Consider the following 26682-nt stretch of genomic DNA (forward strand, 5'->3'; position numbering starts at 1 on the left):
AACAATAACTCATTCTTGGTGAATCTAAAATAGACCAAGTCATCCATCAACACCTGCCAAAGCAGATCAAAAAAGTGTTGATATCAAAAAAATTCCCAACAAAACATGTACAAAAATAGAAAATATACAAAGAATCTATTGCTTGACCATAACCTAAGCAAAATACTTCTTGAGGTAGAGCCCATTCCTGGGCTCTGCCAACTTGTTCCCTTCAAAATTGACTAATTCATAAGCCCCTTTCCCTAAAACTCATTTTACTATAAAGGGACCATACTACATAGACTTGAATTTGATTACCCCCAAGGTGTCTTTATCTTGGTCATAGAGCAAGACAAGGTCGCCTTCAGAAAAGACCCTAGGATGGACAGTTTTATCATACTGAGTTTTAACCCTTTTCTTATGGGCCTCGTTTATTATGGCGGCATCTTGACGCTGCCATCGAGATGTTTCAAATGAATGAGGCACTCTTCGAGACTAGAGGTCTCTGGAAGAATCTCAACAACTAACTTAAGGGATGGAATTTCTCATTCAAAAGGTGTAAAACGAGTGGCAGTCTTTACCGAGGTTCAGTATGCCCAGAGAGCCGGGTACAACATGATGTGCCAATTAGACGATTTTTGTCAATTTTCCTTTGCAGGATCATCTTAAGGGACTTATTCACAACTTCAACTTGCCCATTGGCCTGAGGATAATATAGAGCCAAATGCTCCTGCTGGAAGCTCAACTTAAGAGCCAACTCGGTCATGTTGGTTCTGGAATGATTGCCATGGTCAGTGGCAATCTCTCTCGGGATACCAAAATGTGAAATAATCTGATAGAAGAGGAACAATTTTGATGTTTCACTATCGTTTTTATAAGTAGGAATCGCCTTAGCCCACTTTCGTAAATTAGTATATGGCCACTATAATATACTTGTGATTCACCGCTGAAGGCGGATCACAAGTGGTAAAGTCAATACCCCACTTTGTAAAAAGGACCGATAATGACAACAGGGAAAAGAGGAATTGGATGCACGTGCATCTTCTGAGTATAGACTTGACAAGGGTGGCAACTTTTGACCACTTCAATACAATCTTTGAAAATTGAAGGCCGAAAGTAGACGGCATGCAAGATTTTCTAGGCTTTTGCAAGCACTGATAGATGACCACCATAAGCTCCACTATGGCAATCATTCAGTACAGACTCTGCTTCCTCCAAAGTTAAACAGCGCCTAAGGATTGAATCAGCCCCTCGATGATATAATGTATCACCAATGATAACATAGTTCTTAGCAAGGTGACGTAATTTTCGGCGTTCATCCTTGGAGGAAGCAGGTGGGAACTTCGAAGTCTGGAGATATATGATGATATCTCCATACCAAGGATCTTATGAAGAGATGAGGATAGATGTTTGTCTAGGAAACTTTTCCCATAAACAATATATTCTTCATGAGGTAGCTCGGAAATCAATTACACAAAAACCAAAGATTTCTTAGACTTGGCTAACAAGAACTCGAGATCGAATTCTTGTAAAATAACAATCCATCGACTGTATTTGCACCCAATCACTTTCCTATTGAGGACAAATTGAAAAGGATTGACAGCCGCTAAGACAAACATTTTTCATAGCAAAATATAATGACGCAGCCGATGGATAGCATGGATAGTTGCCAAGGCCAATTTCTCAACCGGAGAATAGCGTAGTTCAGGACCTACCAAGCCTCGACTCAAGTAGTAAATCACATGCTCGGTGAAAGCATCATCTTCCTGAATCAGAACCATACCTATGGTTGATTCTGCCGCTACAAGATATAAAAGGAAATCTCTGCCATAATCCAGTGGACTCAATAATGGGGCAGAGATTAATGCCTACTTCAAGGCATCAAAATATCGTTGCACAAAGCTGTCCCATAAAAATAGAACTCCTTTCTTCAGCAAATGCATAAATCCTTTAGTTATCTCAGCATAGTTTGCTATAAACCGTCTCGAGAAATTTACCTTTCCTTAGAGATTTTGAAGTTGTTGGATTGAAGACGAGGGAGGAAACTGAAGTATTTCCTCAACCTTGAAGGGATCAACTTGAATCCCTTCAGTTGATACGATGAATCCTAACAACTGACTAGATATGACCCAAAAAATGCACTTATTCCGATTCAACCGGATTTTGTAAAATTGGCATCTCTCAAAAACTAACCTAAGGTGATCGGGATGATCGATTCTCTTTCGAGAACAAGCAGCTAAATCATCCAAGTATGCTTCGATGATATGATTGATGTCATGGAAAGTGTAAGACATGGCCCGCTAAAACGTAGCGCCAGCATTTTAAGACCAAAAGGCATCTTTTTGTATGGAAAGGTACCCTAGGGACAAATAAAATTTGTCTTATGCTAGTCTTCTAAATGGATAGATATTTGATTATAACCAGAGAATCCATCCATGAATGAGAATGGGCAATTATGATAATAATAATGCATTATATATATGGGATAATAAAAATAAAAAAGTCAAGATTCTGAATGGTGTTAAAGCATACAATAATAATAGTGGTTGGTATGATAAAGGGTTAGATGGGATTGATTGCCTTGATCATAGAGTTAGTAGTAAGGGTCCGTCGTTGGGTAAGTCAGATTCTTTCCCTCAGGACAATAAGGTAATAAATCTGTCGAGTTTTTCCTTTCCGCCCGCGGTTTTTAGTCTCTTAAGGAAGGGTCTTAACTTTGCCTTAGCTCCCAGAAAAATCCCGGTTGAAGACATCATTTGTGATGTGGAATATGGCATTAAGAACCTTCCTGATAAGATTAAAGACACGATCAGACAGGATTGCGCCGTTGCCCTGAGGAGGGCTAAGCCCCCCCGTAGCAATATTAGCAAGGCTGAGTTTGAGGCTCTGAGGACCTTGAACGAAAATCGGGATGTTGTGGTCTTAAAAGCAGATAAAGGTGGGGCTGCTGTTATCATGGATAGGAAAGATTACAGAACTAAGATGCTTGACCATCTCTGTAATAGTGGGAGTTATAAGAAGCTTTCGAAAAATCCCCTCAAAAAGGTTTCCAGAGCGGTCGCTCATGCGATCAAGTCGTGCAATTCCACGATTCCTCTTGCCATGAAACTTATTGAGGGTAACCCCATCACCCCTAGGATTTATGGTCTTCCCAAAATCCATAAGGATGGGGTCCCCCTGAGACCCATTGTCAATACCATTGGTGGTCCGACTTACCTCCTGGCCAAGTTCCTCGCTGCTAAATTGAGACCCTTGGTAGGGCAGACTGAGTCCTTTGTCAAAGACTCAGCTTCTTTTATTGAGGATCTTAAGAAAATTAATCTTGAGCCCGGGGACATTTTCGACGTGGTCTCTCTTTACACTTGTATTCCTATCAATGAGGCCATGATGGTAATTAATAAGCTAACTGACCCTGATACGGCTAAGTTAGTTGAGCTTTGCCTTACCTCCACCTTTTTCAGCTTCGAGGGAGAATTCTATGAGCAGACTTGCGGAGTTGCCATGGGCTCCCCCTTGTCCCCTGTCGTCGCTAATCTCTTCATGGAGGATTTTGAGTCTAAGGCTTTGGCCTCCTCTCGTCTCTTACCGAAGCTTTGGAAAAGATTTGTTGATGACACTGGTGTTGTCTGGTCTCATGGTCCGGTCGAGCTGGAGCGTTTCTTCTGTCACCTCAATAACCAGTCCACCGCCATTAAATTCATGATGGAAAAAGAAGATAATGGTTGTCTTCCGTTCTTAGATGTTCTCATCTCTAAGAAGGTGGATGGTTCCTTTTCTCATCAGGTGTTTAGAAAGAAGATGCATACTGAACAATACTTGCATGCGTCGTCGCATCATTTCCTCGCTCAGAAGTTAGGAGTCCTTAGCACGCTTGCCACACGTGCTGTAAGAATTTCGGATGAGGAGAGCCTGGAAGCGGAGAAAGCTCATCTCCTTGATGTCTTTGAGAAGAATGGTTATAATAGGTGCCTTGGTCAAAAAGCCTTCCTCAAGGCCAAGAAGGAGCCTTCAATCCGAAAGGTTCCCAAAGACCATGTCTTGGGTGTGAACCTTCCTTACATCCAAGGGACTACAGATAGGATTGTGAGGGTTCTGAGGAGATACGATGTGCCCGCAACATTTAGACCCCTCTGCACTATCCGTAGCTCCCTTAGGTCTGTGAAAGACCCTATTGACTCTAAGGACATGAAAGGCGTCTATGTCATTCCCTGTTCCTGTGGGACCCCTTATATTGGTGAGACTGGTCGCTCTATCAATCAACGGATCAGTGAGCATTTGGCTGACTTAAGACATGGTAGGACCAAGTCCTCAGCCCTGGCTGAGCATGCAGGGAAGACTATGCATCATGTTTGTATAGAAGATGCTCAAGTCATTGCCAAAGTTGCGCAGTTTCACCATCGTAAATTTAGAGAGGCCCTGGAGATTGAGAAAAGGCCGAACAATATTAATAGGGATGATGGCTGGAAGATTAGCAGTTGCTGGGTCCCAGCGTTGTCTTCCTAGCCTCCACCCTTCCCTCTTTGTTCCTTCTTAGGGTTTCTGTCTTCTCTCTCCTCAAGTTCTGGTTTTGGCGGGTTGCCTTATTAATCTGGAGTGCTTGAGGTTTTAGTTTGTTAGTATTAACCTTATTCCAAGGGGTATTTTAAATTAGATTAGATTGTTTCATTGATTTTTACTTTTAACTGATTTCCTTATATTGAATTAATAAAGGCCTTCCTTTCCTAAACCTTATAAGTAATAAGATTAATAACTAATAACATAATTAATTCTAATAAGAATTTTAGTAAATTATTATTGATAAATTATTGAATATAATTAATGATAAGAGGTAATCCAATTTTACCTAATGACCCTTAAGGTTAAATGATAAACAAGAAGTTATTAGAAAAGTATATGGTATACCAATAATATTATGTTAATGAATATACTATTATTAATAAACATGTATGTTAATTAGGGCATTTACCTTAGGTAAACTACATTCTAGGAATATTAATTTAACTAAAATACTATTTATTGTTTTTTAATATTATTAGAACTATAAATTATTAAGAAAATATAAATTAGTGGTTAGTACTTATTAATTTAATTTCGAATGGGCCTTTACAATTAAAAAAATTTAAATTAAAATGATTTTTTGGTTTAAACTTTTACCTATTATAACTTGATTCTAAAAACAATAGTAATTTATTACCATTTAGAGTTAAATAATTTGGGAATATTAATATAATTTATTAATGACCATTATAGGTAGTTTACCATTATGAATTTACCATAATTTATTAACTATTATATCTTTACCATTGGATCCTTAAGTATAAACAATTTTTAAATACCAATTACCATTGTAACTAAATTCTAAAGATTAATAGTATTTTAATACTATTTATTTGGAATTAATTAATTTAAGAATAATAATAAATATAGATTTTTAATAAATATAATGACCATTATATTTAAACATTATATTTATTATATTCAATTAACTAATAATAGTAGGTTTCGGTTAATAATAAAATTATTAGTTTGACTAAGTCAAAATTAGTCGTTGCAATATAACCGTTGGGATCTCTGCACACTCTATTTAATCAAGCTTAGCCAGATCAGTCCTTCAACTTGTCCTGACGATGAACCACACTAGTTGGTTCGAAACGCGTCGACAAAAGATTGATTATGTGAATTTGCCGAAGATTTTCTAAACAATGTTATGGATCACAGAAGTCTAAATTCCTTAAAAATTTCATTACCTGCACATTCATCAACTATCTGATCAATAAACGGTGTGGGGTAATTGTTTGTTGGACAAGCCTTGTTCAAATCCCTAAAGTCAATGCAGACTCGGATCGTTCAGTGTAAATTTGAATCTCCTTAGTGGAACAATCGGCTTCGATGAAGACATTTCTATAACGTCGGGATTCCTAGAGATGTTTATAGGTACAGTTTTTGAGATAATTGACATATTACCTTTGGCAAATAAATGTGTTGGAGCCAAAGGGTTTGACACTGTACAAACATCACTAGTAAGTAGATTGGAGAACCTAGATTCGACTTCCTGCAATGGTGGAAGAAAATATGATCGATGATGTAAATCTTCCCAAGGTCGATCTATACCCATCATTGCTTCTAAAATTGCTTCATCAAATGGTAAAACTATATCTAAGCAATCCAGAGCAGAAGTAGAGTCAAGGGTCCAAGCTGGAGCCACATCACCATCTAACTCCTCTTCTGAAAAAGGAGTGGGATGGTTGTCTGTAGAGTTAACGATAGATTGATAACTAAGCTCTATTGCAGACATGGGGAATGCCATTCCACCAACCTGGCCTCCATCTAATGTGGTTGTAGATGAAGGTAAGGTCCAAGGGTCCGAAAAATAATGAGTTCGAAAGAACTCTTTCCGTGAAGGCCCCTTGGAGGATGAAATTGCATTGATTCTAGCTATAGGAGGGGGAAGATCAAATATACCCATCAAGGAAGAGTACATCCCTACTCCTAAATTTTCTATAGGCTAATGAGGATTATCCACCAATGGAACGGTAGAATCTGAAGTTGCACGAGAATCACCCAGAGAATAATCTAATTGATCAATTTTAACAATTCTCCTCTCGTGAGGAAAACAAAGGATGTGAAACAAAGATGAAACTATGGCATCCATCTCATAAATCCAATTTCTTCCCAATAGGAGGTTGTAATCCAAGTTGGCATCAACAATTTCTACCTCAATATTAACGACCTTTCCTCCAACACTTATAGGAAAATCCAGGATAATTTCGTGTGGCCTATGAGAATGACCATCAAATGCTGTTAAGAGAGTCGGTGAAGGAACAACTGAAGGTGATCCAATGGCCTTCCAACATGACATAGACATTACGCATGTGGAAGCTCCCTCATCTATAACTGTCCAAAAAATATTGGTTTTTCGGTAAGTAGACTTTATCTGGAAAGCCATATGATGAGGAAGTCTCTTTTTGACATTCAGCATATCAAAAGTGAGCACTAAAGAATTTTTTGGATCTACTGCCCCGATTGTCGAAAGCAAAGCACTTCTTTGAGTAGGACACGACTACAGTACCTCCAATGCAGACATCGCACATGGAATTTGAGCTAGATCTTTTACAATCGAGTAGTTCTGGGCTCCCCTAGCATTAGGGTTAATCATCGAGTGCTTAGCCAAACTTTTCCGTATCCGAGGTATAGACTCAACAGAAGGTCGCTCAATATGAAGTGGGTCTGAGGTTTCGGGAACAAATTTTGCCTTAGATGTTTCCATTTCACCATAATCGCATGCACGTGTGGCAACGTCGACATGCAAGTTCATAATATACACATTTGTGGAATTTTCCCCTTCCTGGTTGCCCCCTGCAGAGGTACTAGTGTTTGAGTTTGCGCTAGCAAGTAATTGCTGCCCTTGGGGAAAAGGGTTAGTCAGGACAGCTTGGGAGCTAGAGGACCCTTGCTGCACTAACAAGTATTAAGCATCCTGAATCTTGGGGCAGCGGTGAGTCAAATGATCTCCATTGCATAACTTGCATGGAAATTTAACTTTTTTCTTAGATTCTTTTCTACCCTCACTGGCACCATTGTCGGGCTTGTTCGCATTACCATTCCCTTCCTAGTTCTTCTTCTTACCTCATCCCTTATTCTTCCCATTAGATTGTTGATTTCCTTTTGGGTTAGAAGCCTGGATGGCATTAATGGAGGTAGGTTGGGAGGGAGAAGGTGTAGACAGTGCTGCCTAGTTAGAAGAAGCTATTTGTAAAGACAACTACTGCAATTGGTTCAAAAGGTTCACTGTATTTGCGTTAATTGATCCAACTATACCATCGGTGTGAGGGTCAGGTTTCAGTGTGGCTAAATCAACCTTGGATCTAGGAGCGTCAAGTAATATTTTCTGAAGAGTCCCAGACTGAGGACTCAAAACATAACCTACTCTTCCGAATAAACACCGGAAATAGAAACATCCTTAGAGATTTCAGGTTGTAAAGATTTTAAAAACCATTCGAGACAGAACTCTGGTGGAATTTCATCTTTGATAAGCCTCTTTCTCCATCTCCATTCCTAGATATGATCCGAAATGTGAGTTGTCGTGTCTTGATGAAAATTGGCTAGAAGTTCAGTTCCAGCTTCATAACGGACAAGCAACTAAAAATGGTTTAAGAAAATATTAGCCAAATCACCGAAAGAAGTAAAAGTGCCCCCTGGCAACTCTATATACCATTTGGCCGCATTCCCCATTAAGGTGCACTGAAATAATCTCAACCTGACTGAATCATCGATCAGGGAGTTTGATGAGCACCATAAATGGAATGTGGTCACATGGTCTCCTGGGTCTTCACCATTCTTCCCTTCGAATTTTGGAATATTCGATGGAAGTTTAGTTGGGACCGGAGACCAAGCTAGATTGTACCTAATTGGATCATTCATCAATTTAGTCAAGTCTAGCAGATTAAGTGTGGCCAGAAAAGGAAGTTGTGGAGGACCTTGGGGATTCCATCCGGACTGGCCACAGTTCCCATAGGTCTAAAAAGAATGACCTGGATTTTGAAAGGCACCAAGTTGCTCGAAGTAACTTGTAGAACCTATTGCACCAAATGATCTAAAAATGGGGCACTTAGGCTTCTTGTCTAACTTACAAGAACCTCTCCCACTTCCAAAGCTTTAAATATTCCCAAGTCTTTATGGTTAACCAATGTGGAATTAATAAGTGCTTGACATTAAGGTGTATGCTTATGTTTATTGTTGACTGTTTATGTGCTTTAAAATCTATTGTCTGTGCTGATATGTAAATACATATAATAATAACTAATGCAGCAATAAACAAAACACATAGAACAACAATTTAATTAGGAGTTCACCCAAAACTCTTGGACTACATCTCCGTGAGCTCTAGTCAACTCGACTAGGCTCTTCGGGATTATGATAAAGTCCTTTTTTTTTACAAGATCTTGGCTCAACTCCACTGCTTTACACAAAAACAATGGGTTTAGACACCATTTTATCCCTGGCTCTTGAAGCTCTCGGCTCTCGCTCTGGCTCTCAGCCCTGGCTCTAGCTCTTGGCCCTGGCTCTTAGCTCTGGCTCTTAGCTTTGGCTCTGGCTCTTTGGCTCTGGCTTCTTTTGCTCTTTGTCAGTTTACAACTATCTAGATTTTCACTTGACCTCCAAATGACTCCCTCGGCTACTCTACGCATTTGCTGGTTTCTCTCTCTGGCTGCTTCCTTAGTTTCTGCGCTCTTGCTTATTCTATGTTTCAGCAACAACTCTAACAACCCCCTTCTATCTCTAACATTCATGGCTTTTAATTCAATCAACGTTGTCTATATGTTTCCTCTTCTAGGCTCTCTGTCTTTCGGCCTCTGTCTGCTCAAATCCCCTCTGAGCATTAAGCAATCATTGCTAAATGTCTTAGGGATGGTGGCCACCTTTTCTGCAACGGAAGGGACCATAATTGCGTTAAAAGCCCAAAAATAGTGTTTCTCTGTTTACACAGAGAAACACACTAAAACACGGGAAAATCCACAAATCTATCATTTATCGGACTTCAAAAATCACTAATTCCGCCCTAGACTCCTATCGAGTCCGCCTGTAATCGCTATCGCAAGTAGCAATGCCCCTATGCCATGGTTCCTTTTGTATTTGTAAAAATACATTAAAAACACTAAAAATCTGATGAAGGGTTTTATGGTGGACTTCAAATAATTATGCAGCAGCATTTATAACCATTTTGGGTCTGGTTGCATCGCATCGGCGCATATATATATATATATATATATATATATATATATATATATATATATATATATATATATATATATATATATATATATATATATATATATATATATATATATATATATATATATATATATATATATATATGGCCCTGCTCCATTGTATTACTCCGACGTGATATTGCGATGCGATTGATCGTAACCGCATATCGCATGGACCCGAGATCTTTCCATATGGCATGGCCTATGTCGGAGCCGATCCACTGACACCGATATCGGCGATTGCAATATCGGCTCGGCCCGGGGTCCTGCCTTAAGTCCCATGCCATCGCCAATGTTGATCCACCGATTGCGGTGATCACTTTATCGCCGACCTGGTCCTTATGTTATATTGCATTTCTGCATCTGACCCGATATGTCGGGGATCATTGATTGGGGGTTTCTCCTCTTTCTGCTTAAGTCCGCTCTTTTGTCATGGTCCGATGTGATTTCCCTTTATAAAGTTTTTTTTCCCATTTTAGAGGATTTTTCCTCTTTTTCTAAATAACATAGGGCATCTTCTTTCTGCAATAACTTCTGCATCCTAAGTCCATTTTTGCCCATTCAAGTTGCAGTAGATTCGGAATCAAAAGATCTCTGCAATGGAGCTATTTCTAGGAACTTGCTTGGACTTTCATTTTCCTCAGTGAGGAACACTTAGACTTAGGAGTCTATCCAAAATCCATTTTGGATCACGCCTTCCCACTAAAAGAACTTTTGGTCTCTAAAAGACTGATATACTGATCTGAACAGTACCTGAGATTAACAACACCCTCTTCTTCTAGCCTACATACACTTTCCTTGCATAGTGCCTCTAAACCAAAGCCTTTGACCACTTTCCTTCCTAGATATGTTGGTCCTCCTAGGTAGAGGTGCCTTCCTCCTTGCCTTCCTACAGAACTCCTTCTGAGATGGTCGTAGAAGGTAGTTTGAACTTTTCTACCTTAATCATTGATCTAAGGTGTCCTAAACAAATGTGAAGTACACCTGCTCCACAAAACTATTATTTGTACCTGTTTGACAAGCTATCAATAACAACTGTTAACAACAACAGGGATACAGACAACAACTAGATGGACTAAACTCCTGATTCAACAAAAGAAATAGATTTCACATCTTGTGAACACCTCCACATCTTACATCTGCATACAGATGATGGACTAGACAATGAGCCCACAAAACATGCCTTTAAAACAAATGACCCTTCAAGTCAAGCATGTAGAAAAGGACCGTTAGGACTCTTTTCAAAAGAGGAAACATTTCATCACTATCTCCATCTTGGAGACCAAATCAACTTTCCTCAAATCAACATTGCATGCATGTTTACAACAAAGCAATCAACCCTTCAGGTTAATTATAGATACATGTTCAAATACAAGGAAAACATTAACATCCCTATGTTCATGCACATCATGCTTATGCATGCACTTCATCCTTCAACTTTCACTTAAGCACATTGTACTTTCGAAGCTGAAATGAAATAAAATGTTGCAGCAATAAAGTGAGTCTGCTACTCAACCTTTCTCCATTCACCATCTTGGTAGAAACCTGAAAATTGCATCTCATCAACAAAGAAATGCAAATAGATGGATCAATAGACATGCAACCTTAATTGGAAAAGAACTCTAATCATTTCTTACCAATCCAATTCAAAGATCTTTCCTTTGTCTGCACATCAACATCAACATGTGAATCATCCTAAGACACATTGTTCATGGAAACCTCCTTTCCATTTCTGCCATCTTCTCGTTCCACTTTCTTCAGATTTTGTGGAAGCATTGTTGGATTCAGAGTCCAACACCTTTCAGCAAGATGCCCTTGCTTATGGCAGTAAGTGAAACACATGTGCATCCTCTTGTCAGCATGATTTGCCTTGTCCAATGGACCTTTGGCTTTTTGCTTCTATTCCTTCAAAAGTTTCTTGTATGTGGCCATTCTCTTCCAACATCTAGAAACATGATTGTTATCCAAACCACAAAGGAACATGCAATTCTTTTCCCATGCTTATGTCGAAATTTACCATGATTTGCAAAATCAAAAGGAATGTGCTTAGAACCAGATTTATACCTACCTCTTTCACCTTTATTGCCTTCATGAGGAGGTGAAGAAAATGAAGAAGTGGCTCCCTTTGGAACACCATCAATCTCTTCAAGACTGTTAGAGTTTCCACAACTCTCTGGTTCAAGTGTGTGGTTCTAAACACCTGCATCCTGCAAGTGATGTTTCAATCTATTGCATTCCTCCTGAACATAATATTCACACTCTGGAATGCAACTCCTTCTTGGAGCTATTTCAATGGCCTTCATGGCAGCTTTGGAACTCTCTCCATAAGACTATCCATAGTGAAGACCCAAATACTTAGGCCTTTCCTCAACCATTATTTGTTCAATAATACCTTGTGCATGCTTTCCCAAGCCCTTTCCTTCATAGCCCATCTTGGACATTAGCTTGGAACATATGCCTCTAGTATGTTTTTCAAAAGAACCAATATAAGCATTCTTAGAAGAATTTGAAGACAAACTAGAATGGCCTACCTCTTCTTCAAGTTGATACTTGACCAAGGCTTCTTTGGCAACAAAGGGCTAGGACTCCAACTCATGCATCCTCTTCAAATTCATATTTGCAATATGAAGTTGCCTCTCCATTTCCTCCAGTCTGTCGGAAAGAAATTGCTTCTCTTCTTTCATGGAATTCAACTTCTCTCTAAGTATGCTGCTCTTCCTTCCATCCTCATACATTTCTCTCACCTTGTCTATCATGATGAACGAGTCTTGCTTCGAGTCTCCATCATAGAGTCTTCTGACGAAGGAGGAATTTGAGGATTCACTTGTAGAAGTAGTCATTATGCCAATGAACAAAAGAACTTCAAACAAGATTAATAAAGAGCTTATTCAAGCAACCTTTTGCAACAAACCTCTTGTGCTTCAATGATTGCCTTGAGCTCTTTTGGGATAGAAGAATGCCTTCAACCCTTCTTCCTTCTTATCCTTCCTGGACTGAGCTATCAATAGCTTTCCCTTCACCTCTGCAAACTCACATAATAGTCAGTATGCAAAAAAAGCATACAATCGTCCTCTTGTTGTTTAAACACCTTTCAGACAAGCAATCTTTGCTCTATCAATCAAGCATTTTGATATAGCCTTCTTGAAGGTGGGGTTAACCAACCTTAGGTTCTGATACCACCTGATCTGAAAATGGGGCACTTAGGCTTCTCGTCTGACTTACAATAACCTCTCCCACTTCCAAAGCTTTAAATATTCCCAAGTCTTTATGGTTAACCAATGTGGAATTAATAAGTTCTTGACATTAAGGTGTATGCTTATGTTTATTGTTGACTATTTATGTGCTTCAAAATTTGTTTTGTATGCTGATATATAAATACATACAATAATAACTACTGCGGCAATAAACAAAACATAGAGAACAACAATTTAATTAGGAGTTCACCCAAAACTCTTGGGCTACATCTCCGTGAGCTCTAGCCAACTCGACTAGGCTCCCTAGGATTATGGCAAAGTCCTTTTCTTTTTTACAAGCTCTTAGCTCAACTCCACTGCTTCACATAGAAACAATGGGTTAAGACACCATTTTATCCCTGGCTCTTGAAGCTCTCGGCTTTATGGCTCTCGGCTCTTGCTCTGGCTCTCAGCCCTGGCTCTAGCTCTTGGCCCTGGCTCTTGGCTCTGGCTCTTGGCTCTGGCTCTGGCTCTTCGGCTCTCACTTCTTTGGCTCTCTGTCAGTTACAACTCTCTGGCTTTTCACTTGACCTCCAATTGACTCCCTCAGTTGCTTTGTGCATTCGCTGGTTGCTCTCTCTGGCTGCTTGCTTAGCTTTCTACACTCTTGCTTATTCTCTATTTCAGCAACAACTCTAACAACCCCCTTCTATCTCTGAAATTCATGGCTTTTAAGCCAATCAGCGTTGTCTGTTCATCTCCTCTTCTGGGCTCTCTGGCTTCTAGCCTTTGTCCACTCAAATACCCTCTGAGCATTAAGCAATCATTTCTAAACATCTTAGGGATGTTGGCCACCTATTCTACAACAGAAGGGACCATCATTGCATTAAAAGCCCAAAAATACCATTTCTCTGTTTACACAGAGAAATACACTAAAACACGGGAAAATCCACAAATCCGTTGTTTATCGAACTTCAAAATTCATTAATTCCACCCTAGACTCCTATCAGGTCCACCTATAATCACTATCACAAGTCGCAATGACCCTATGCCATGGTTCCTTTTGTATTTGTAAAAATACATTAAAAACACTTAAAATCCAACTAAGGGCTTTATGGTGGACTTCAAATAACTATGCAGCAACATTTAACCATTTTGGGTCTGGTCGCATCGCATCGATGAATATATATATATATATATATATATATATATATATATATATATATATATATATATAGATATAGTTATATATATATGGCCCCGCTCCATCGTATTACTCCGACGCGATATTTAGATGCGATTGATCATAATCGCGTATCGCATGGACCCAGGTGCTTTCCATATGGCATGGCCTATGCCGACGTAGATCTGTCGACACCGATATCGGCGATCGCAATATCCACTCAGCCCAGGGTCCCACTTTAAGTCCCCATGCCATCGCCGATGCCGATCCACCGATTCCAACAATCGCAGTATCAGCGGCCTAGTCCTTATGTGATATCGCATTTCTGCCTCTGGCTCGATATGTTGGGGATCAGCAATCAGGGGTTTCTCCCCTTTCCACTTAAGTCTTCTCTTTTGCCTTGGTCCAATGCGATTTCCCTTTATAAGGATTTTTTTGCCCATTTTCGAGGATTTTTCCTCTTTTTCTAAAGAACATAGGGCATCTTCTTTCTGCGATAACTTCTACATCCTAAGTCCATTTTTGCCCATTCAAGTTGCAATAGATTTAGAATGAAAAGATCTCTGCAATGGGGCTATTTCTAAGAACTTCCTTAGACTGTCATTTTCCTCAGTGAGGAACACTTAGACTTACGATTCTATCCAAAATCCATTTTGGATCTCCAAAGGGTGATCCTTGTGGTCCAGCAAAACTCAGAGTTTGACCAACTCCAGCCGCAAATCCTCCGTAACCGGTAAAGTTACCCCCTAACGAAGTATTGTAAGGAGCTGATAGTCCCTGATAAGGGTTCCAAGCATTAGAAAAGGGTGAAAAGCTTTGAAATGAGTTAACCAAGGAATATGGCACATTCTCTTGTTGGCTGAAAAACTGACTCCTAGCTCCTATCCCACTAACCGCAGGGTTTTTCCAACTCTGAAAGGGGTTACCACCTTGAATTGTGAAAGGAAAAGGCATAGACCCTACTGTCGGATTGGAATGTGGTATATGACCACTTCAAAATGGGAAACCCTAAAAAGAAGTCAATCGATTCATCATGGATGTGGAGGCGGTTGATGGTATATTCAACCGAACTGAAGGAATACCTTGAGAGCGCATTCCAGAAGGGAAAAATCCAGAACTAGATGCATTAGCTTGAGAACTTCCACTCAATTATGGAATGGAAGTAGACCCAAATAAGGAAGTGTTGGGAGTGTTAGAAGGGATGGGAATAGTTCCTCCCCCTTGCACAGATATGGGAGTCTGCATGCTCGCAACACTCGTGGTGGATGTTATGCTTCCAGCAGTGTTCATCGAAGGGATAGATGTGTGTGGACCTGGCCTTGAAGGTCTGTGAGTTGGAGTTCCAATGTATAACAATATGTCTGGATGATTAGGAGGGAGAGGATAATTCGGAGCCGCAATCGACTCTGAGAGCTCTTCTACTTTGGTGCTATCTTCCGACTGGAAGAGTACTTGAGAAAGAACTGGTGTGTTCCTCTCTAACTCTGTGGTAGTACCAAGTCTATCTTATGAACTAATGCCCCCAAGTAGAGGATCAATCTTCGATGCGCCTGCTGCCACTAGTTGAAAACCACTGGCAGGATCGCTACTATGCCTTTTAGGAGAAGGCTCTGGACTCGTAGGTGAAATCCCACGAAGTCTCCGGGACCGTCGAGATCGTCGATCAACTGCTTTGAATTATTTTTATAAGATCTACTTAAAGACTCAAGAAAATTAAAATCTAGGCCAACTACGAGCACATAACACACACTCAAAACATCCCTAAAGAGATCATTAATCAAACAACTTCCAAGTATTTCCGCTCCGGGTGATTAGGACCAGACACCAAAATACAAGAAAGTTAATAATAAGGGCCTTCCAAAAATAGGTTGGGGTAATTACAGCCCAGGTCTACTAGCGAAGGTATCAAAGGTAGTTACGCTGACCTCCAGACAACAGCCTCTATCGGTGCAAGCCCCCAAGCTTTGCAAGGGTGCCCTCTAGAAGTACTACTAAACATGATGCAATTTCAACCTCAGGTGCCACAGGATTCCCCTTCTTAGCCACCTATGTGGATCCCTAGGATAGGCAACTAAAGGCACCAACTTGTATCAAAAGCTGCGTGGAACAGTCGTGAGGTAAGATCCGACAAGTAAGACAGGGGGTATCTCTCGTCCTTATCTTCACGAACCCTCGTTCTTAACTCCCAGTCACGGAGCTTTCCTGGTCTTCCTAATGCTATTGGATTTCACTCTTTAGTCATACTTCTATGTTTTACAATTTAGAGTGTCCTTGGAGAGTTTAATCTCCTCTCGCCTAATGCAAGGCCCTAAACAAACCTAAAACTTGTTGGTGTATTCTGATGACAATACAAAAAGTTCTAGTTTATTTTATTAAGCGCTTGATTTTAAGTGGTTTTTCTTTTAAGTCAAAGGGACAATATGGAAATGAAACTGATGGTGTTTGTATGATGCAAAATAAATTAATGAAAAACTAACTTATAAGAAATGCAATTGTTTGTTGTTCGATGAAAAGAAATTTCTACTTGGGTTCTAAGAAACTTCTATAAAGAAAAAACTTTTTCCTTTTCTTTTCTTATAGCACACTTCACACTCACAAAAACTAAAAAGTCTATTGATGCTTTAATAATGAAAACTACCCTAATGCAAGGTGTACATGATAATGCAAAATCCTAGACTATTCTAGAAAGAACGAAAGCAATTGTTTATAACTTATTAATAAGCCAACTTAAGTGTTTGAAAAGAATACAAATTTCGAATACAAAATCTTCTCCAACAAGAAGGACTAATCAAAAAAATCACAAATCACTTTCAAAAAATCAAAAGAAACCAAAATCAAACTTGGAAAAAGAAGACAAAAACAATGTTTTTAAGGACTTTTCTTTTTCAAGAAGTAATGAAAACAACCTTTTGAAAGCACTCTATATGCCACCAAAGACTCAAAGACCGAAAGAAGAGCACAAGGAAACTTTGCAAGTTACCAATTTGACAATGAATGAAAACTTGAACAAAAAGGCTTCAACTTGTACTAATCGACCCAAACAATGGAAAAGAGCTTTGAGAAACTGACCAAGAAGTCAAGAAAGAAACACTTTAAAATTTATCAAAAGGAAACTTTCAAAAAGCAAGAAAAGGTGTGAGGCCACGAAATGACAGAAATCAAAGCAAGTAGACCAATAGTCAAGCTTGACACAAAGATTGAAAACAATCTGTCATTCCAAAGGACCAGAACAATCAAGAACCTCTCTAAGAAGTCTTTTGTGTTCAAATACAAATCATAAAACTCACTCAGAAGCAAACCTAGGCCAAAAAAGTTTCAAAGCAAAAGAGAATTCAAAATAGTAAGCTCACTGAATAATTAAATTCTAAAGGCAGAAACTGACCACTTAGAAACCAAAAAGACCAAGAAACAAATCTTTTTGGGTAGAAAGATTTGAAAAAAGCATGGAAAAGATGGTATACGTGACTGTGTTCAAGCACAGAGGCGTGTACACGCATTTCTGACAAAGGAAACTCGCGTATACGTGGGTTCACTTCACCGAAACAAGCGTGTGTACGCTACTGTAAACAGAAAAAAGTGTGTATACAAAGCTTTGCAAGAAAAATAGAAAAATGAAGCTAGATCAAAAAGATCAGACTTAAGTTCTAAGATTCTACTAGACCAAACAATACTGTCACAGCAAGCAAACCAAGAACTGAGCCCTGATTGACACTGAACAACACAAACTAGGAATAACAAGATTGTTATCCCCAGTGGAGTCACCAATTCTATTATGGGAATAAGTACCCTAGGTCTTTGGGTTGAAACCCCAATAGAGCAAGAGAAAACTACAGTAAGAAACACTCATACAACTCAGGAAACATGCTTATATAAACAAACTAGGCAATAGCGACCATACTTGGACGTCGTTCATTTGGGTAGTTCTAGCAGGGTTTAGACCCTATGTAACTCCTGATGATCTTTGAATCTGCAAATCAACCAATCTGAACATACATAGCAGCATATAGATAAAGAATTTTAATGAAATCAACTTTATATCATATAAGCAAGATGATTAGTTATACATCAAAATGGCATTCATACATGAATTACAACAGTATCTGATGCATAAAAAATGTTAATGTTAGGAACAAGACAGTGTTTCTTTTTATTTTAGAAAGCTATAGCCAACACGAACAGAATTCACTTGACTCTTCTTCCTCCGACTCCAAGCGGAACCATCCTCCAGATTCGTCCAGTCCTAGTCTTCAACAACCTCCTTCCATAAACAATACCATGATAACTCTAGCAAGTGGGAGAATATCAACACTCAAGGAAACAAGGGTTTCCTGAACTTGTGGAAGTGCTTGAAGCACACGGATACTTCAGACTCAGTCAGGGGATAATCTCAATATAGTAATTCTAACTCTTCTCCTCCCTAAGGCCTTCCCATAGAAGTCTATTTATACTTCTCCCAATTAGTTTTTTAGTTGGGAAACAGTTGGGAAACAAATGGGCCACGGGCACTAGGAGGTAATCAACAGGTAGAACCCATGAACTCTGCCCATATTTAAGGAAAATTAATTTTCTTTAAGTGTTTTAACACATATACGCGGGTTGGGTATTGAATAGCCCACGTGTACATGCTTTTATCACAGGTCAAAGTAGCGTACATGGAGTAAAACATTGTTTTTAAAATATTTGGACCAAGTCTGGAAGGAGTGTCAACCGGATAAGCCGTTCTTGCGGACAAGACCGACCTCCCTAGTATCTAATGATATCTAGCAACAAGCAAGCCAAACAAATTCTATCTTTCTCTAAATATGCAATTTATAAGTAAAGGAAAACGAGTGTTTTAGGCCTACCTTGGGTCTGGTGCAAGTTTGTAGAAGCCACGCTCCGTTGATCCAAATGAGCTCCCTTGTAAAGAATCTGCAAACACAAACAAGCACAGACATTAAATAGCACCTGAAAAGCCAATATACTAAAGCATATTTGTCATGATGATCAAGGAATTCATGAAACAAATCACATAAGACAATTTGTTGAGAAAAATGAATCTGATTGTATTAACTTTAATCAAAGAAGAACTTTACAACCTTGGTGCCTTGATGTTGTACAAGCTCCTCCCAGGGTCCAGCAAGAATCTCCTCTACATTGACAAGTTTCACTCTCTTTCCAATGAAGCCAAAAGGTACGTAATCTCTCCTCACAAGCTTAACTAGGAAGTCTCAATTCCAACAGCATTTACCCTCAAAAATGTTCAGCTTCTAACCTCCCTAGCAACCAGCCCAATGCCTTAATTTATAGTGCAATGGAGGGAAGTTACTAGGTCCACCTTCAAAGGGATAAAGCCCTCCTTCAAAGGGATAAGCTCCTCTCATCAATGGATTAACTCCTTTAGATTGGGATGCATAAACCACCTAGGAGCGTACCATCCACGTCAAGATTCCTTCTAGAATCATCCAGAATTAACCACAAGTGAGTTTTTAAGAATAAACTTGCACCTTTTTGACTTTCACAGGGGTCCGCACCCACGCCTTTAGAGACAGAGTGGGCAGGTCCGCAGGTAACATGAAAAAGGGGTGCGGGACCGCAGGTAACAGTAAGAGAAAGTGCGGAACCAGAGATTTATTGATTTTTAAAGACTTTCTCTCATTTTTAATGCTTGACATAAAGAGCTGAGGTTTGAGACTTGCTAAGGAGGACAGTATGAATGATGATAGACCCATACTGACTGCAAATAGTCATGGTGACAATATTTTGTGTAACAAGGAGGGGTTTCCTAAGGCCATAAACCAAGCATCACAAATACCAACGGTGATATTTGGAGCTATAACAACTTCTAGTTCCATCCCGTCATTGGGAAAGTGTCTCTATGGACTTTGTAGGAGGATTTCCTCTATCTAAAAAAAATCATGATTAGCTTTATGTTGTGGTGGATCATTTCATAAATATGTGTATTCGGATACCTTGTAAGAAGTAGGTTACAGCTAAACAGGTTACATAAATGTTCATCCAACATGTATGGTTAAATTTTGGGTGGCCCAAATCCATTATTTCTGATCAGGATTCTTGATTTGTCGGGAACTTTTGGTCAAGCTTATGAGTACTCATGGACACCAAGTTGAAAAATAGCACAACATTCCATCCATAAATCGATGGTTAGATAGAAGTGGTGAACAAAACAGTAGTACATATTCTTCATGGTTATTGCAGTAAACATCTCAAGCTTTGGGATGAGGACTTACAATACATTCAACATGCTTATAATTGGGCAAAGCATTCATCGACTCAAACATCTCCAATTGAGGCATGCTTTGGTTACTTACCAAAATTTCCTTTAGATTTTATCTTTGGGAAGGATGTTTCTATTGATGGTCATAGTGATATTGATAAGGCCAAGCGGTTCATTGAGCAAGTTCAATTGGTGCATCAAATGGTTCAAGAATAGTTGGAAGAGAGCCGAGCCAAGTGTAATATAAGGCATGATAAGCATCGTGTTGACCAAAGATTCCAATTTGGAGATGAAGTTTGGATTTACATTAGCAAAGAGAGGTTTAAAGAAGACGGTAAAAGGATGGAACCAATCAGGTATGGACCTTTTAAGATTCTATAAAAGATTGTTAACAATGCCTTCCATTTGGATTTGCCTCCTTATATGCAAATGTATGCAGTTGTTAATGATGATAATTTGAGACTATATTAGCCTCCTTTGATTGATTATCAAGGAGAGCTTGTTCAAATTCCTTAAATAGAAGATTTTTCTCTACAATTTCTTGAATAATTATAGCAAGATACCATCCTTGACAGAAGGAAAAGAACTTCAAAATGAGGAAATGTGGAGTACCTTCGTGTTGGTCTCAGAGGCACAAATCCAACAAAAGTTAAATGGATTGAGATTGGAAGGGTGATGGAACTGTACCCTCATCTATTTGTTGACTAAAAGTAGTCTTTTGGAGGTCCAAAAGATTCCAATGGGGAGGAGTGATCCAAGGGATCAGTTTAGTGCTCAAAATTCAAAGTGTATGGTTGGATAGATCTCGGCGATATAAATCCAACGCAACTTGTTTCACTCAAAACTGATATTGTATGCTCCTGATATCGTGTTCTGGTCGATTTACTAAACAACTAAAATTTAAAAATGTAGTTGCAGGGATGCAAGTCAGTAGCCCATATGTCGATAGGGAAATGATTAGATAGGGTACATGTACTTCATATGGGCCAATGAGATGAGGACAGTTGTCAGTCATTTGTTGGTTCAATTTGTTGGATTTCTATTGGTTCAGATTGTGATTGGGCAACCAATTAGGAGAATCCACGTGGGCCAATCCATGGCTGCCACATGGCCTCCTATAAGTCGTGTAAAATTATGGTTTAAGGCCAAACTTCCTTCGTGAGGTTTGAACGTGAGACCTATCACCTTCCATCAAAGACCTCCACCAGCCTACCTACGATGTTATTTGCTGAAGTATACGCAACAAACCTTATTTAAAGTTTAACATTATATATGTTGGTGGTTGGGGATGGGGCCAAGCCCCAGCCCTAGTCCCCATAGCCTTAGAACCAAGGGGTGAGACCAAGGGCCAGGGATTATCCCTAGCCCCATGTTCACGATGCCTCCCAAACCATACACTAGAGCCAACAAAAATAATCGCGGGCAGATAATGTAAAGGGGTTTAGCTAAGGTGGGCAGCCCTAAGGCCATATGGTAGCCATAAAACTAGGAGCGTGGGCGCAGAGGTGGCTAGCCCCTAAAGGACTAGCCTCAGACACATTTGCACCCATGTCACAAAACTAAAGCAGAAAAGGGGCTCGGAGTTAGGCCCTAGAATATCTGTCCCCTATGCGATCATATGCGTGCCATGTAGCCATGATTTTTGAAACTAGGGGCTTAATCGACGGACTAACCGTCTTACAATTTCACCCATCGGAGGGGATTGTAGGCCAGAATTGGACGCTGGTTCTGGGTTTGGGGCACACAAGCCATATTTGGGCCAAATTGGAGGATGATTAGCTGTGTAATTGAGAAAAAACTTAAAACAGACATAATTACTCAAATTTTGGCCAAATGAGGTGCAGAAAGAACCAAAATGGCAGTTTTTGATAGTATTGGATCCATTGGAGACATCATTTCTGTTGTTTGATATTTTTAAAGCCATGTAAAAACTCCTTTGAGCACTTAATGAAAGAGGCCCTGCATTGAAAGCTGGACCAGGAGATGTAGCCCAAGAGAGGGGTGAACTCATTTATCGTGTTTTGTGTTATGTGTTTCAAACATGGTTATTTGTCTCTGTTTGGTTGTAAATTTTGCTTAAAATTTGCTTGTTTTTTGTGTTTAGTAAATTGATCCTCTACCCAAAACACATATAATTTTCACTTACAAATTGTTAAAAATCTTCAAGTTTACATATTCAGATCACCTAATATTCAATTTTTGAAAGTCGTCAATTTTCATTGCCATTGAACCCTTCTTTTTATATTTATCAATTGGCTAAATAATGTGTTTCTCTTTGTAACCTCATAATGTACTACCATTTCCTCTGTAAAAGTCGACCAAGTTACAAGTGATTTATGAGAACAAGGGCATTGATACCATGCAAACTGATTGGGTTCTAAATATAAATATGAAATATGTACCTTTTGTGTGGTTTTCACATCACGTAGATCAAAATATTTCTCCATCTATAGTATCCATGTTACTAGATCCTTGTCATCAAACTTCCTCATATCGATCTTTGGAAAGTGGTTGGTATTCAAACCAAAGTTAGAGTCTATAAAATCATGATTAACATTCCTTTTGTTCTCATCATGAGTTTCATGGAATACCCTGCTATCATTAGGAAGCATTTCTTGTAGCAACTTTGTCAAACCTTTCTTCAAACCTTTCATTTCTTCTTTTAAACCATCGTTCAAACCTTCCATTTTTGTTTCTAAACCATCTTTCAAAACTTCAATGTCCCTTTTTATTTTTTATTCTAAACCATCCATGTTCCCTTTTAAATAATCCATATTAACATTCATCATTTATTCTAATTCATTTTTGGTTACTCTTTGTGAAAGCGAAATTTGTTGCATTTGATCTCATAATTTTGATTTATCATGTTGCATTGCTTCCTCTTCTTCATGAGTCATATTAGATATTTATGGTTTCTTACTGGGTGTACACATTATTATTTGTGAGGCATATTGGAAATAATTTTATATATTGTTCATTATGCCTTTTGAACTTCTTCAAACTAATTTTTCAAGCAAAAGTTATGCAAATTTAAAAATACACACTGTTTTGCTTGTTTTTTGGAGCTTTATCTTGAAAATGTTTTATCTTTGTAATTTAGGCTCTCCAAGGTCTGAAATTTGGTTCCATGATAGAAATATGCATCATATTGCTAATGACACAAGTCAGACCAAGATTCGATTCTTCAATATAAATTTATGCCAAATATCCCATGATGACCTGATTATGGATTAGTTCAGTATAGTTAACTTGTATGGGATCTCACATGTCCCTCTTTAAACCTTCAGCCCTTATATTGATTCAAAAAAAAAAAATTGTGCACTTTCAAACACATTTTATGGAATTCAAACCCGATGCATAAAAAACAAGTTATGATGCTTTTCCCTAGGTCACCTATTTGCAACTGAATTCTAGAGCATGCAGAAACCCTAACTTCTTCGGATTATATCTCATAAAATATAGCGAAAAACGTTTTGAAATTTCTATACGAAGTTCATAAATCTTTCAGATCCATGTGCACAAAATTTAAGCTTTTGAAGCTTCGTAGAAAAACTATTATACTAAAAATTCTAGGATGACCTGTTTGAAGCAGTGAAACCCTAGAATCCAAAGCTCTAATACCAAATGTTATGCAACCAACTCACAAAACAAAAATATATATATATCAACCACTTAAACATTATCCTTTTCAAGCAGGAAACCTCCTTTACATTACATAAATGAATAATTCTTGGATGATACAAATGGCAAAGCCTCCTTGGTATATATAGGAGTCTAAGGGGTCACAATATAATCAGAACCTACATAACAATAATAATGTAAGGGCACAACAATAAAAATAGTTGGCTTCTATGGGGCACAACAATAACAATATGGGGTCTACATGCGCACAACAATAACAATAGGGGGATACACTAATAATAATAATAATAATGGGGCCACACTAGTAATATAGGGACCTAACAAAGTACTTGAAACATGTGAAATTTGTTCATGAGTCCATGCAAGAGACAAGACAAGGAGATGGCACAGGTGAATCCTAAGAAGAAAAAATTGTGTAGGTTGGATACAAGTGGATGCAAAAACAAACTATTAAAGAAGGGACTTCACGGAAAAGTACGAAAAGGAAAGCAATGGAACTAGTGGTCACCCAGCTCTAGTCATTGTCTCATGATGACATTGAGAAGATTTGGGAATAAGTTAATGAAAAGATAGAAAACGTTCTTGATAAAGTATTGAAGAAACGACAACAAATACAGATAAGAATGCAAGAGTAGTGGGAGAAACTGTGACAACTTTTGGAGTCATGTAGACTATCCACACACACCTAGTAGGGAAGATCAAACTGTCCAAATAGAGACACAGAGTGCAACCAAAGTGATCGATACAAGTTTGACGTAGTCCGAACTATTGTCAACATCAGAAGATCATTTCACACTACAAATATCACAAAAGGAGATGTAATTTTTAGGTGTAGATATACAACAATGCACACAGGGCTTAAGCCATGTAGAACTAGTCCTGTCACAATTATCACAAGAAATTTTGCACCAACTACAACAAAGTGTCACACAGGGACTACAATTCCGTTAAATCATAACAATAATAGTGTTGGCACACTTTTCAACATCTCATGAGGCTCTGCAAGCATAAAAGATATAGCTAGTAGTGGAGAGGAAGTAAGCAGTGTAGAGAGAAGATAATTTAAGAAAGGTATAAGGAAAATTATATAAAAACCTCCCAGATTCCCTAATAGAGGTGGGCACATCAATAGATGTGAAATTGATGACAATTGGTGAGGCCATTAAGGGTCTCAAGGCTAAAGTAGTGGAGGAAGTTTCAAACAAATCCAAGCACTCCACCAAGAAAAAACGATCATAGGGAAAAGGAATAAGTGGAAAAATGGACCTTTAATTAGATCAAAAGTTTAGAGGTAGAGTGTAGTAGAATCTTTAAATAGGGAATGCAGTTTTGGACTAAGTTGTTCGAAAGTGAAGAACCAAAGGATGTTGCACAAAACATTTAAACAATGCAGTAGAAGGATTAGAGATCAAGGACAACTCGAACATACTACCAATGAATGAGAGCAAGGCTACAATGTTAAATAATGTGCAACTGAGCAAGTAGATTGATCAAATGAACATTGATCAGCAGTAATTGGTGCAGAGAATTGAAAACTTGCAAGATGAAGCACTAAAGATCACGGTTGAGATCGAGAACCCACATAGAATAGTCAAATAAGTGGTGTAGGAAGGAGAAGGGGTGTTAAACACCCCCATTATAGTGGAGTTGCTAGATAAAATAATAGGGAAAATAGAGGAATTCTAGGCAAAGGTCGATATAGTGATACAAATCATTGAAAAAAAAATTGCAACCACAAAGGAAATAGTCTCCTCATATAGTGTCAAAAAGACTAAGTGACTCAAGGATGAGCCACAACTAATTGTTGGGGGGCAATTGGAGCAGTGGTTTTGCTTAAAAAAAAATTGGATTTGCGCAAAATAAAATCATGCGAGAGGAATATGGTTTAGGAGGGTACCACATAAGAAGGCCAACCAAGCAATAGCATGTAGAAGTTTGAAGAGTAAGGAAAGTCACTGGGATAATTTTGTATGTACTAACCCATATTAATATTTACTAGCACATATTAACATTTACCAACCCATAGTAATAATTTACTACTTTGGGGTTTTTAGTTGGCTTCAGTCCAAATGTAAACATTGAAATAGATTAAGGCCAAAGTGTAAGAGAGACATATCAAACATACCTTGATAGGTAGAGACACATAGACCTATACAGATATATTTGCATTGTAACATTGGATGATTTTCGAGGATGGTAAGCCATAATGGACATGATTGTAATGGAAGATTCATATTAATAATCTATTTCCTACTCTATTTATTTACGAAATATGTAATGGTTTTTCTATTTTTCATGATATTTTTATTTTAAAATTTATGAATTATGGTATTACTATGAAAAAATTGGATTATACTTCATTTCTTTTAATAAGTAATAATAGGTTGAATGTGGATAACACTAGCTTAAGGTTTTTGTCTCCATCATCATTGTAGAATTGTATAGGTTCTTGTAGTTCCCCCTAAATACGTCAAGTGAGACTTCTCCTACTTGTAGGTGTTGCTAAAAGGGCTATTTTTTAATTGGTTTTGTTAGAAAATTATCTCGAACCATGGGTCATCTCCCTGTGCACCAACTATTGGGTGTGGAGCATGATTATCTTCTTGATTGTTTAGAAGTTTTTTATTTCAATCATGTTGGATCCTTGTTCCTAATGGGGCATAAATGTTGCCCGTATGACCACCTTCGACCCCCTAGTAGGGGTTCGGGGGAAGTGCT

This window comes from Pinus tabuliformis, chromosome 2_2, assembly GCF_031772625.1.
Source record: "Pinus tabuliformis cultivar Carrire ecotype Pingquan chromosome 2_2, CPIR1, whole genome shotgun sequence".
NCBI lineage: Eukaryota > Viridiplantae > Streptophyta > Pinopsida > Pinales > Pinaceae > Pinus > Pinus tabuliformis.